The 12,998-nt window shown below is 43.8% G+C and overlaps 1 protein-coding gene and 1 long non-coding RNA gene across 2 annotated transcripts in view; one reads left to right on the top strand and one right to left on the bottom strand.

The window, feature by feature from the left end:
• Positions 1-6,149, top strand: part of LOC309624588 — an 85,604-nt gene extending 79,455 nt beyond the window's left edge. Inside the window, exon 2 of the long non-coding RNA XR_014242038.1 lies at positions 5,854-6,149. This is a non-coding gene — a long non-coding RNA (uncharacterized lncRNA). The remainder of the gene's footprint in view (positions 1-5,853) is intronic.
• LOC309624566 (uncharacterized protein) overlaps positions 1-12,998 on the bottom strand; it is a 404,937-nt gene that overhangs the window by 20,117 nt on the left and 371,822 nt on the right. The window contains exon 13 of the mRNA XM_082382813.1: positions 465-631. The gene's annotated coding sequence lies outside the window, so the exon portion shown is untranslated. The remainder of the gene's footprint in view (positions 1-464; positions 632-12,998) is intronic.

Raw genomic sequence — 12,998 nt, 5'->3', positions numbered from 1 at the left:
TTTGTGCCTGCTCGGACCCACAGTACATGATAGAAATGATCCTGTGCCAGTGCAGGCTTGGGCCTGAAGAGCCTGGCATCTTCTACTTTCTGCCTCTTACAACACTTTTGGAGCCCTGCATCTCGTGCAAGAAGTCTGACCACCTTGGATGGCCACGCAGGAAAGTCCACATGGACATGCTCTGGTTGAAGGTTCCAGCTGAACCTGAACTTCGAGCCATCAACAGCAAGATGCCAAATATGAGGGAAGCCATCCTAGACTCTTCAGATAGGCCATCGGCCAGCTGAACACCACTGAGTGACCTCAGTTGATGCTACATGGAACCGAAGATTCACCTCCTTGGCTTCCTGGCCCACAAAACTGTGAACTGTAATAAAATGGGTGCTGTTGTAAGCCACTCCATTTTGGGATAATTGTTTCACAGCGATAGATGACCAAAACAAACAATACAGAAATTTTATTACCTCACGTAATAAGAAGTTCAGGGGTAGATTAGGGTCCATCCACAACATATCCTGGCTCTGCTTTCCTGAAATTCCTTGGCCTCTGCTCTCTGCTTTGAGTTGGTTTCCTTGTTAGGCTGGCAGATGGCTGCAGCAGTTCCTGGAGTCTCCTTCAAATGTGACAATGTCTAGAGGAAGAAGAAAGATGGTTCTTAGGAGAAAGAATACACAGATGGATCAGGATCTGCCCTGGAATTAGGGATGGAGTCTCCTCCTCTGAGCCACTAGGGAAAGGATGGACACTTGATCAAAACTGGTGGAAGAAAGGTAGGAAGGAAGGAAGTAGATATTGGGTCAGCAACCCACTGTGTTCAAGGTATCTTTCTTCTTCCTATTATTCATTTATTCATCCATCCAGAGTATTTTAGGTTGAACCATATGAATGTTTTTTTTAATAAGTCAAACATAAATAACAATAATTTCGAATGGTTAAAGTTAATATTTAGCAAACCTATACTATAGTGGTAGGCATAGAGCTAGATGTTAGAGCTACTGCAATTAAATGGTGCTAAGTTTAAGGAAAGGAAAGAACAGGGCCAGCTATATAATCAGCAAAACTCAGTCAAAATGAAAATGGAGAGCCCCTTGTTCAAAAATTATGAAGAATTTCAAGATGGCAACAGCAGAGCATTAAACTAAGCATGGAGTCCTTCTAAGTACAGGGCCCTGTATGTTTGCCCAGGTTGCACGGCCAAGAAACTGGCCCCGGAAAAGAACAGGTGCCCACAAGAGAGAACAGCAGACGGCCTAGTTAGATTAGGGGGACCAGGAAGGAGGACGATCTTTAAGCAAGGATCTGGAGGATGGATATGAGTAGCCAGGTGAAAAGTGGAGGAATGCAGATTCCCAGCAGAAGAATAGCGTTCCTCCTTCTCCTCCATGTTCCAAGTTGGTTAAGAGACTTAGGTTGGCCTGTCATCAGTTGTGATGAGACAAAAAGATAAAGGTAACAGATCCCTTTCCTGTCTGTGCCAGCTCAGGCCTTTTTCCCAACCCTTTTCTGTGCTCCAGATCTTAGCACTTGGGTAATCTACCCACATAATCTGATCCTTCTCCTGCAGCACCACAGATAGTCAGGACAGCCCCAGAGGGGCCCCAGCCCTCTGTCTCCGGTGCTCGATTGCAAGTGCTTCCTGGGACAACAGCCTAACCTCCTGATCCAGTTGGCCTAGGCTCGTCATAAACAAGGAAGAATCCTCCCTGTCCTCACATTCCCCAAACCCCAAACCATGAAGATAGCTAACACTCACTGGACCTCAAACATTTTTATCAACAAACCTGAATCTTTTCCCTAAAATCACTTTCTTCCATTTTTAGTTCTACAATGTTCCTCTTCTATACTGGAGCCTGTGGAGACTTGGTGTAGTGGGCCTCCAAGTTGGTTGTAAACAGAATCAGATGAGAAGCTTATTAAAAATACAGAGGCACCAGCCCCATGCCAAACCCAGCTCCTCTATTTTTAACAAGTTCCACAGGTAATCCTGAGACACTGCCAGGTCTCTGAACCATTGCTTTAGCAAGCTGGACAGAATAAGGAAGAAATTCCCATATGGCTGGTAGGAGTCAGAACGTTTCATTTCTGTTGTTACATGTGACCCCTCAGGCAAACTACTTTCATTCAGGGCCTCAGTTTCCCCATTAAGTCATGTGGTGATGATCCCTCCATAACATATCTTCCCCAGAGGCTCTCTGTGTCGTAAAACTCTTGTTGCCTTTCCATAATCTAGTCCCCCTTGTGGTGGCAGCACCTCAGTTTCTCCTGGGACTAACAACCCCTCTCCCACTGCAGGTAGGCTTGGTGGGAATACCAATCAAGGTGCTCCTATGCCCCCTGGCTGACCTGTAGGCCCAAGACCTAAGTTTGGCCAACCAGACTTTCTCTCCCAGGGAATTAAATCTTGGGACAAATGAAGCAGAGACTGAAAATAAATTAAGTTGATTCATCTGGTAGGGGTGACCAAGGACCCTGCTCCCTGAGCTATTCTGGTTCCTGTGCTTTCAGAAACCTGGTTCGCCAGCTTTTCCTTGGCATCTATGAGCAACCCCATACCCTTCTAATAAGTTCTTTCTTTTTTTTGGTTAAATGAGCCACAGTTGGTTCTGTTGCTTGCCACCAAGGAATCCTGTTTCTTAGAATCGAGATCTTTGATAGTGCTCTATATGATAATGATGTCATAGCTTCCATTCTTATAAAGCCATTATGAATAATCCTTTTTTAACTGAAGTGACCATTCTATGGGAAGTCGAGTTTATTTTAATAATGACATCTTTGTTCCAGTAATGACAGTAAAACCTCCTCAATAAGATAAGAGATTATTCACTGTCTTGCTGAAATATCTTAAATGCAAACAGGCTTTGGGTAAACACTCTTTATCTAAACGAGGTTCATTGTTCTGGACCTCAGGGAAGGAAAAGAAAAGAGAAAAAGGAAAAGAGCTTGGTTTCCATTTAAACCATCTCTCCTTCAGCTGCATCTCAACCTTTACACACAAATTTAAGAAAAGGCCTACACTTTAAGTACTTAAAAGAAGGCTGGAAATTGCATCCAAATATGCATTTTAAGGCATAACTACCACAGAGGAAACAGCTTTAGCGGTTTAGTGGTTGAACCCTTTCCTCTCAGCAGCCTCTATTTTATTTCTACCCCATCTCATTGTTACAGTTATTACTATCTCTTGCCTTTGTTGACATCTTCATTATTATGATTCTAGCTAACAGTTATTGAGCACTTCCTGTGAACCAGGCATGATGCTGGATGTTTTACATGCATTACCTCATTTAATCCTTGTAACGGCCCTTCATAGTTATATTATTATCCCCATTTTACAGAGGGGAAAACTGAATTCAGTAAGGTTAAACAATAGGGCTAGTGGGCAATAGAATCACTTAATCATTTATTATCTGTGTGTCCCTATCTGTCCCCAAGCCTTCCTTCCACTGTGCCCTATTGCCTTAAATGGAAGGTGCCTGCTTAGTCCAAAGCATCATTGGAAAGAGTATTAAATGAGGCACTGCATCTCAAATACAATGGCAATTGAACTCACTGTTTGTGTCATGTTCTATTTCCTGACTATAAAGTACTGGAAGATAGGAACTATGTTTTGTCCAACACGGTTTCACCACACATGTCTAGCATGGAGGAAGTGCTCAAAAAATTATTGTGGAACCAACAACTATTCTGTAGGGTCTTCAGACCTAGGGACCAGCATGGGGTTAGGAGAAAGAAGGGCTAGTGTCAAGAAGCTCCTTCCCAGGAAATATAAAATTCAGGTACCCCTAGAAGATTCAGCCAATGTAAAAGTTTGGTTAAGCCTTTAAACAGCATCAGATGATTCTGAACTTGGGACCCTTGGAAGCTCTTTCTCTTCCATCTTTTAGGCACAGTCATGCTTCGGCTTGAGTTTATGAGTTTTTTTTTTCTAAAAATCTGAAAGGGGAAGTATAAGCTAAAGGCTGAAGTATCAATCATACTTTTTCCAGGGCTGGTTAGCACACAAAATGCTCAAATCCAGCTATCATGCTCTCTGTTGAGGACTGGGAGCGTAATGTTATTTTATTACTTTCAGAACTAGAGCTGATCTTTGGTAGATATAAGACCCATTTATATCCTTTTGTGCCTCAGTTCCTCAAATGTGGAAAACAGCCAAATAAGGACATAAACAACCAACTAAAATTTCCCACCAAGTCTATACGGTGCCCTCAGTAGAGTCTTGTTCATTCCCTGCTATTAATTCAGAGTTTGGCCTTTGGATTCAGGCCTTTGGCTGGGCCCTGTACCAGCCGAGTGACCTTGGGCAGAACACTGTAAGCTCCCAAAGCTTCAGCAGTCTTGCCTGTTGTTGGGAGAATGATAATGTGATAATGTGTACAGAATGATTTGCCCAGTGCAAGGCACGTGATAGGTAGGCAGTAAACTGTGACTTAGGAATAGTGATATCTCTGCTGGCTCCACTTACACATTTCATTCAAAACAGTCCAGAACTCCAGTGTGTGCTCTTGGTGTTTTAAGTGGCAGGTGTGATCTGAAGTCATCCTTCAACCATGTAGATTACTTTCTCAACTTCTAAATTATGAGCAGAATTAATTGGGAATAAGGCAATGAAGCTACATGGACATATTTATCATAACACTTCTGTCCTGAACTTTCCCTTGGAAAAGTTTCAATAAACTAAATCTATTACCCTTACAAAGATTGCTTTGATCATTTCTCAAGGAAAATAACCATTGGTATTGCACAAACCTTATCTGTTTTATGGCCCAAACTTTCTGTTTCTATTTCAAGGCTCAAATGTGAGGCATGGAACAGGTTTGATTTTGAACATTGTGCAAAGATGAAACATTACTGCCTTCTCAAAAGGGACTCTTAATGGGCATTTCAAAACTCCTATCCTCCCTCATTTTCATTAGATCACTGGTCAGTCCTTGAAAATTTCAAGCCAGATGATTTCAAAGGTTCAAGAAACCCACTAGATCACACTGGCTACAGGTAGGCCCATTTGAGTGGGAAAAATCCTAACACAGGGACGAGAGAACTCTTTTCTAAAGTTAGGTGTGGTTACCTGGACCTACTTGAGCTACTGAAATGCGGGCAGTACTCTTTAAGAATCAGAACATGATTTTATATGTCCCCCTTCTCCCTGCCAGGGTCAGCTGAGATTGATCTGGATGTGTAGTGTGAGCAAAACAACCTTTTGTTGTTTGAAGCCACAGAGATTTTACGACCACTGGATTCTAGAGCATAACCTAGCTTATCCCAACTGACGCAGCAAAGATCTAAATGCAGGTGACATGGAAAACAGGCATACTCGTGGTGCCATGCTTAAATCCTCTCATCTTGGTCAACAATTAATTTCCAGAAGCTAGTGGTTTGGTGGGATGGAGAAATGAAGCTCTGAAAATCAGTCAATGTCAGAAGAGTTTTAACAGACCAGCGGAAAGATTCAAAGAGACCTTTCCAAAAGAGATCAAAGAGATTTCTCTGCCATCGTGAGAGTGAGAAACACAATTCCTAAATCTGGAATTCTCATTTATCTGTAGACTAGTCCACTGACATCCTCGAGAGAACCCAGAGCAGGCTGTCTCTCCCTCATCCTCTGGCACTGCCCAGGGGAGGTGGACAGCTGGGACCGACCTCAAACTGAGAACACGTTTGGATATATCATCCAGGCTAAGTAACCCGCACTCTAAGGAGTTCATAATAGAGAAAGGGCTCAGGGTGATACCAATCTTGTACATGTCCTCGATTCCCAAGCCAGCCTCTCCATGAAGGAATCAGTAACCTTCCATATATTTTCTTCTCATTGTTGGAATCAATAACATTATTTATTATTTTAATTAAAAATGCACCCAGGGTTTCCCTGGTGGCGCAGTGGTTGAGAGTCTGCCTGCCAATGCAGGGGACATGGGTTCGAGCCCTGGTCTGGGAAGATCCTACATGCCGAGGAGCAGCTAAGCCCATGAGCCACAACTACTGAGCCTGCGCGTCTGGAGCCTGTGCTCCGCAACAAGAGAGGCCGCGACAGTGAGAGGCCCGCGCACCGCGATGAAGAGTGGCCCCCGCTCGCCACAACTGGAGAAAGCCCTCGCACAGAAACGAAGACCAAACACACCCAAAAATAAATAAATAAATTTATTAAAAAAAAAAATGCACCCAATCTAAATCTCACTAGTAATAATAATGATGATCATTTGTTGAGTGCTTTCAATGTGGCACTCAACAAGCACTTTACTTTCATTGTTTTATTTAATCCTCACAACAACTCGATTAGGTAGGAACTATTATCTCCTCTTCTACAAATGCAAAAAACAAACTTTAGAACAGTCAAATAACTTTATAGAAAGTTGGCCAGCCTAGAAATGGGAAAACTTATACAAACCCAGAAGCTGTTCTCTTAGACAAGGTACCCTTTACTCCCCCTCCTGGCCATAGTGTTAGATCTCAATTTCCACACCCAAGATGGAAAACCCTGGAGTTTTCCTTGTCTTCGTTTTGTTGCCAGTGACCTGATTATATCATTTCTGGTCCTGAACCAACGTTGCTCCAGTATATTCCCCAGGAGAACCAGGCCCTCAACACCTGCTTAGTTTCTTCCTGGCTTTGCAAAGAAGAGCCTGGGAAATTAACCTAAGAATAAAGCAAAACAAAAAGATCCAAGGGAAAAAAAAAAACCTCACAAAGAGAGAGAAGTTATTTTCCACTTTGATAATTCTGTGTGACTAACTAGTAACTGTGGAAGAGAAAAGGGATCTGTGGGCTTGTTTGAGAGCCTCAGGCGGAAATAGATACTGTGAGACCAAGAAGGGGGCGGAACCAGAGGCTGCAGCCAGGAAACAAAGGACAGGAAACAGGATTTCTTTTTTTCCTACGCCCAGAACAAAGCTGACGTGCAGTTTGGCAGGAAGAGGGACCACCATTTCATACTTCTGGTGGAAAAAGTACTAAGTGCTCAAAACTGAAGATATTTGGGAAGGCATGAGTCATGGAGGAGTGATGATACATAATCTTCTCTTTCTGAGAACAGTCGTTTAATATTCCTACTCAGGGGCTTCCCTGGTGGCGCAGTGGTTGAGAATCTGCCTGCTAATGCAGGGGACACGGGTTCGAGCCCTGGTCTGGGAGGATCCCACATGCCGCGGAGCAACTAGGCCCGTGAGCCACAACTACTGAGCCTGCGCGTCTGGAGGCTGTGCTCCGCAACAAGAGAGGCCATGATAGTGAGAGGCCCGCGCACCGCGATGAAGAGTGGCCCCCGCTTGCCACAACTAGAGGAAGCCCTCGCATAGAAACGAAGACCCAACACAGCCAAAGAAAAATAATAATAATAAATTAAATAAATAAATAAATAATAATTAAAGGTGCTAATAATTAAAAAATATATATATTCCTACTCAGCATACTTTTATTGTTTGACTACAGTCCTCGTGCCTTTCATTGGAAGCCAGATAAGGGCTAGAATCCTCTCACCTTGCTCATGATGGGATGCTCAACCTGGAGAGCTAAGCTCTTTCCTACTCCCCTTCTTTCTCTCTCTCCTATATTGCTGGTCTCTCTTCCTGCAATGCCTCTCCCACTGCTGTTAGTACAGGATACCCTTCTTCATTTTTAGATATTAGCTTAGATGTTACTTCCTCAAAGGAGCTTTCTCCAACCTTTATTCTGTAGCAGAGATTGCTAGTTGCCTATCCAGGATTCATTCTCCCTTCTTTCTTGTTAGGTGCAGCCTTCTGATTTTGTTGGTGGTGAAGTTCCCAGTAAAACACTACGTTTCCCAGCCTCCCTTGCAACTGGGGGTGGCCACGTGACACAGTTTAAGCCAATGAGGTGTGAACAGAAGCTGTTAAGATTGTACCTCTGGAACATTTCCCTAAAAGGGAGGCCAATTCAACCAGCAAGCAAGCTAGCCCTGTTTGCATTTGACCCTTCCTGCTCCTGGACCTCCATCATGACGAACAGCACTCCAGCAGCCTTCTGCTCAGCATGAGGTCAAGGACAATGCTCTGATGATGGCAGAAAGTTAGAAGGAACCTAACACTCTGATGACACTGAAGAGCTGCTACCAACCCTGGTCTATTTACTTTCAGACTTCTCATCCTCCAATGGGAAGAAACAAACCCTAAATTGTTTAAGCTACTGTTCATTGGATTTCTGTTACTCCTAGCTGAATAAAACCTCCACTGATAATCCTCACATGAGTAAATAAGTACTTTCTTGATTTCTCTCTCAAAACATACTGTCCGTTTCCTTCACAGAACTTCAGCTTTATAATTATTTGTTTGATTAATAGTCTATAAGCTCCAGAAAGTCTGGGACTCATTCTCCTTTGCTCGCTGTTATATTCCCAGCACCTAGAAATCTGGACTAGATTTTGGGGGTGACCACTGAATTCCATTGCTAATCGGCCCCACCAATGACTGAAAAAACAGTCTGAATGTCAAGAAAGCACACAGGAGTCCTTCAAAGGAACTGCACTAATGTTGGAGTCTCTGAAGAGACAAAGTAGAAAATAAGCTGAGCATCTAGATCAACAACAAAGCAGAATAAACTTGCCCTTTTAACCCAAGCTGTCTTGTTATTTCATCGCCTGGACTAAGTTTTTGCAGGAGACAATGGCACAGCTTTTATACAGAGGGTTCAGTTAAATGAGAGCACAAACGATAAAGCTGTGAGAATTTTGGAATTATTAACCATGGTCACTATGGTGATGATACTACTATTTGGTGAACATCTCCTTCAACTATTCTCTCAAAGTAATTATTTACATTTATAACCAATTTCTCTGCTTAATAACGCCCAGGCTTTTAGCATATTGACTTTCCTCTATGGGAGGACATTATCCAAATAAAACTTTGTCTCATGTTTACTTGTGTGTGTTGGAAAGAGCCATTACTACTAGAAACTGTTTAGACTTCGTTCAATTTCTTTTTTCCTGGAAAATATTTTCAAATTGTTGCTTTGGTAGAAACATGTTACCTGGATAAATATTTGTCAAAGTGTGGTCACACTTCTTCCCACTCAGGATTTAATAAATTTGCATAGACAGTGCACAGTCATGCAGAGCACACATGCAAACCTCAGCTGGGGAGTGTAAACTTGACCATGGACTCCTGATTTGCAAGCAACCCCTGACTGAGTTTGGGTTCCCCCAGAAGCAGACCTGGATTTGAGAGCAACTAGTTGATGTGGGAGGTAAAGGTGATAGAGGGAAGGAAAGCAGCCAACAAGGGGTGTGCTGGTCAGTCAGCAACTACAGCAAGTGACTGGAACTGAACCCTACAGAGAAACTCTAAGAAACAGTATAAAAGCCATGCCTCAGAAGTAGCCCACCAGAGGGGTGAGGGAGCTATGGTACTTTTATACCAATTTCCATCATCATTGGTTGAGGCTACTCTCAGGGATGTGAATTCCCTGAGAGCCCACAGAGCAGGGCAGAGGCACGGGTGGCCTTCTATGGTCCTGGACAAAGCCCTCAAGTACACAGGTGCAGATCCTGGCAGTCAGAAAGGTCTAGAGCACAAGGAAGAAGTAAGGTCTAAAGGGCAATGAACCTCTGCTACAGCCTCCTTCAAGTAAAGCTCAGACATCAATATCCTATTTCGTAGGTGATATAGGAGAAGTCTGTGGATGGCAAATGGATAAACTTTTTTTTTTAATAGTTATAAATTAGGTTTAAAGTTCCCTTTTACTTAATGCATGAGATGTTGCTTTTCCATTTGTGAAAGTGATGTAATAAATAAATTGTAAAAGAAATCAAGTAAAACCAAAGTGATCCATGGATTTAAAGAAGAATAGTGAAAAAAACAATTATACAGATGGTATACCAATACGCAAAGGTAATGAGGAAATGACTGAAGTTTGGGAAACACCGATGAGTATTTTACAGGTAGTGACACAGAAGCATACAGCTAGGCCACTAAGTGTTTAATAAATGTCTATTGTGTACCCAGCACTCTTCTAGAAATATAAGAGACTTACAAGGCATGGAACCTGCATCAGGGATTTTACCAGTGGTAGCAGTGGTAGTAGTAATGGTTAGCATTTAGTGAGAGCTTATGCTTACCCTCTCCTTGCTTGCCTTCCTCTGGGAAGCTGTATCAGCTTTCATAAAATATGTGAAACAATTAAGGGCTGTCTATGCAGAGAATGAGGGCCAGACTTTGCTAGAGGATGGTTTCATTAAGTTTTTTTTTTTTTTGGCTGCATTGGGTCTTTGCTGCTGCGCCCGGGCTTTCTCTGGTTGTGGCAAGCGGGGGCTACTCTTAGTTGCGGTGTGCGGGTTTCTCATTACAGTGGCTTCTCTTGTTGCACAGCATGGGCTCTAGGCAAGCAGGCTTCAGTAGTTGCAGCACGCAGGCTCAGTAGTTGTGGCACGCGGGCTTAGTTGCTCTGCGCCATGTGGGATCTTCCCGGACCAGGGCTCGAACCCATGGCCCCTGCACTGGCGGGCAGATCCTTAACCACTGTGCCACCAGGGAAGTCCCTCATTAAGATTTCAAAGAAGAGAAAAGAAGCCTTCGTGGTAGCCTGAGCAAAGACAGAGAGAAGCATCCTGGCCCATCAGCGGTCACAGTCAGAGAACAAGAAGGCACAGCCTTGGATTCTGTATCCACTGACCTATTTCCTACCCCACAAGCTACAGAGCTGGACTCAGCAGGTGGGAGCAGGAAGGATGGAGAGGAAGCTAGCTGCAACAACGCTGCCAAGCAGCCCCCAAAAATGTGCCGTCTCGAGAGGCAGCCTTACTGTGTAAGAAGACATAAAATCCAGATGGCAATTTTTGGATTTTTAACTCCCTATACAGAAGTCACATTTTCCAGTACATCCTAATTCTATTTAGTGTGTGTATGTGTGTGTGTGATGGCCAAATATCATTAACAAAAGGGAGGAAAATGAAGAAAGTCATTAGGCTAGGACGGGCTAGGCAGCTGCACCAGCTCTGTGCTCTTGGGGGGAAGGTACAGTGGGCAAGAGGCTTTGCTGGGCTACATCGAAGTGTTGTGTGGCCTCCGGGGACCGTCACACATGTGTAGGCACAGATCTGGACTGACAGCAACATCACATTCAATCGAGTCCTAGTCCGACCCAGAAAGCCACAGACTTGCTACAGAAAATGCTTGAATGGTTGACTCGGAAAACAAGGTGCTTATTTGCATTCAGACTTGAATTTGCATGTTGTTTATTTCACTTAGGTGCAGAGAAGGGAACTGCACTCTATGCTCACATAGCCCCACATCCTTCTAATTTCAAATTGGCTTCATTAGCCAAGCCTAAAACAACCCACCACGGCGCAGGAAGGAGTGAGAGGTTTAATCAAGAGGGCATATTGGAATCAGATAGCCTGCGTCTGAATGCTGGCCCCGCCACTCACTCTAGTATGAGCCCTGGGGGAAATGTGCTTACTTTTCCAGAGCTTTTCTTCTTCTGTAAAACGGGGACAAAACCAATACCCACTTCATAGGTTGCCATGAGAAATTAAATGAAGCAAATTTTTAGCTTGGTGCCTGACTCACAGTAAGTGCTTAAGAAATGCATGATTACAACTAAGTATGCCTGATTTTTATTGTAGCAATCTTCATTCTACCTTTGATGTCCTTCCCCACTGCAGAACATCAAAGGATACTATTAAATGAATTAAACAAGGAGGCCATTCGACTGAGATGGTTCTAATGCCATGATGTGACGGCCTACGTAAGCAAACCAAAATCTAAGCCTGGAAGTACCTCAAGCTTACGAAATCAAAACCTAAGGACAACCAATCACAAACAGCCAACTAGGCTTTAAGCTACAGCCAATCAAAGAACTTCTTTTCTTTGCTTCCACATTTTCTCTCCATAAGTCTCTCCCTAGCCCCTGTCAGAGGAGCGCTCCTAACCACTTCTGGATGGGCCCTGCCTGATCTGAAATGATTTTTGCTCAAATAAACTCTCAAAAATTTTAATATGGCTCCATTTATATTTTAATAGTACAAAGAGGAACTGACACAGAAATGGGGCAAGATTTGACCAAATCCATACCTTATAAGGAGATAAAGGAAGAGAGAAGAGGAGGATGAATGAGTAAGGCTCTGAAACACGAAACAGAAATGGAAGATGGAGAAGAGAAAGAGCCCAGCGTAAGAATACACGTCTACCCATAAGCACAGATTCATTTGACTGTGACAGAGGATAACATTTAAAATAACTTGGCAGGAAACTTCATGTGTTTATTCCTAAATAAAAAGAGGAGAATTAACATGTCTACTGGAAGGGGGACAGAAAGCCATGCTGCTGTAGTATCAAAGCACTGAGGCAGCCATGTGGCCAGAGAACACTGCTTCCGCTGCTTTACTGCAGGAGCCCTGGTCTCCCCTGTACCACGCAGACAGCTTCTTCATGCTTTTCTGCTCCCACTTAGGCCCCCATACATACTGTCCTCCACCCAGCAGCCAAAGTTATCTTTTAAAACTATAAATCAGATTATGTTACTGCTCTGCTTCAAATCTTCTCTTAGCACTTCCCGCTGGAATTCAAGTCAAATCCACTCTCCCAGCCATGGCCTGAAAGGTCACGATCTGGCCTCCCGTTGCTTCTCCGGCCCCCTTTTGCACCATCATCCTGCTGCAGGGCTGTTCCGTCCACCTGGACCGCCCCTGCCCGCATCTGTGCCTGGCTGGCTTCCTAGCATGTGAGGCTCTGCTCAGACCTCACCTTCCTGGAGAGGCCTTCCTCAACCACCCAACCAACTGTTCATCCTCCCGCCCCATTCTCTATTCTATCACTTTCTAGCATGGTACCACTGGGCAAAATCACCGTCTATGTGTGTTCATACACTTTTCACCTGACTCCTCCTCCCTGCACCAGGATTGAGCTTCTGGAGAGAGGAAACTTGTTCACGAACGAATCTCAGGGACTACAGTGGCACCTGGCCCACGGAAAAGATTTCTTGAATAAATAAGTCAATAAATGTGCATTTCAGTCTCTTAAACCCTCCGCTCTCCCCACCGCCCTGCCATCGGGGAA

Source organism: Balaenoptera borealis (genome assembly GCF_965194805.1).
Source record: "Balaenoptera borealis genome assembly, chromosome: 2".
Lineage (NCBI taxonomy): Eukaryota > Metazoa > Chordata > Mammalia > Artiodactyla > Balaenopteridae > Balaenoptera > Balaenoptera borealis.
This window is presented reverse-complemented; position numbering and strand designations above follow the sequence as displayed.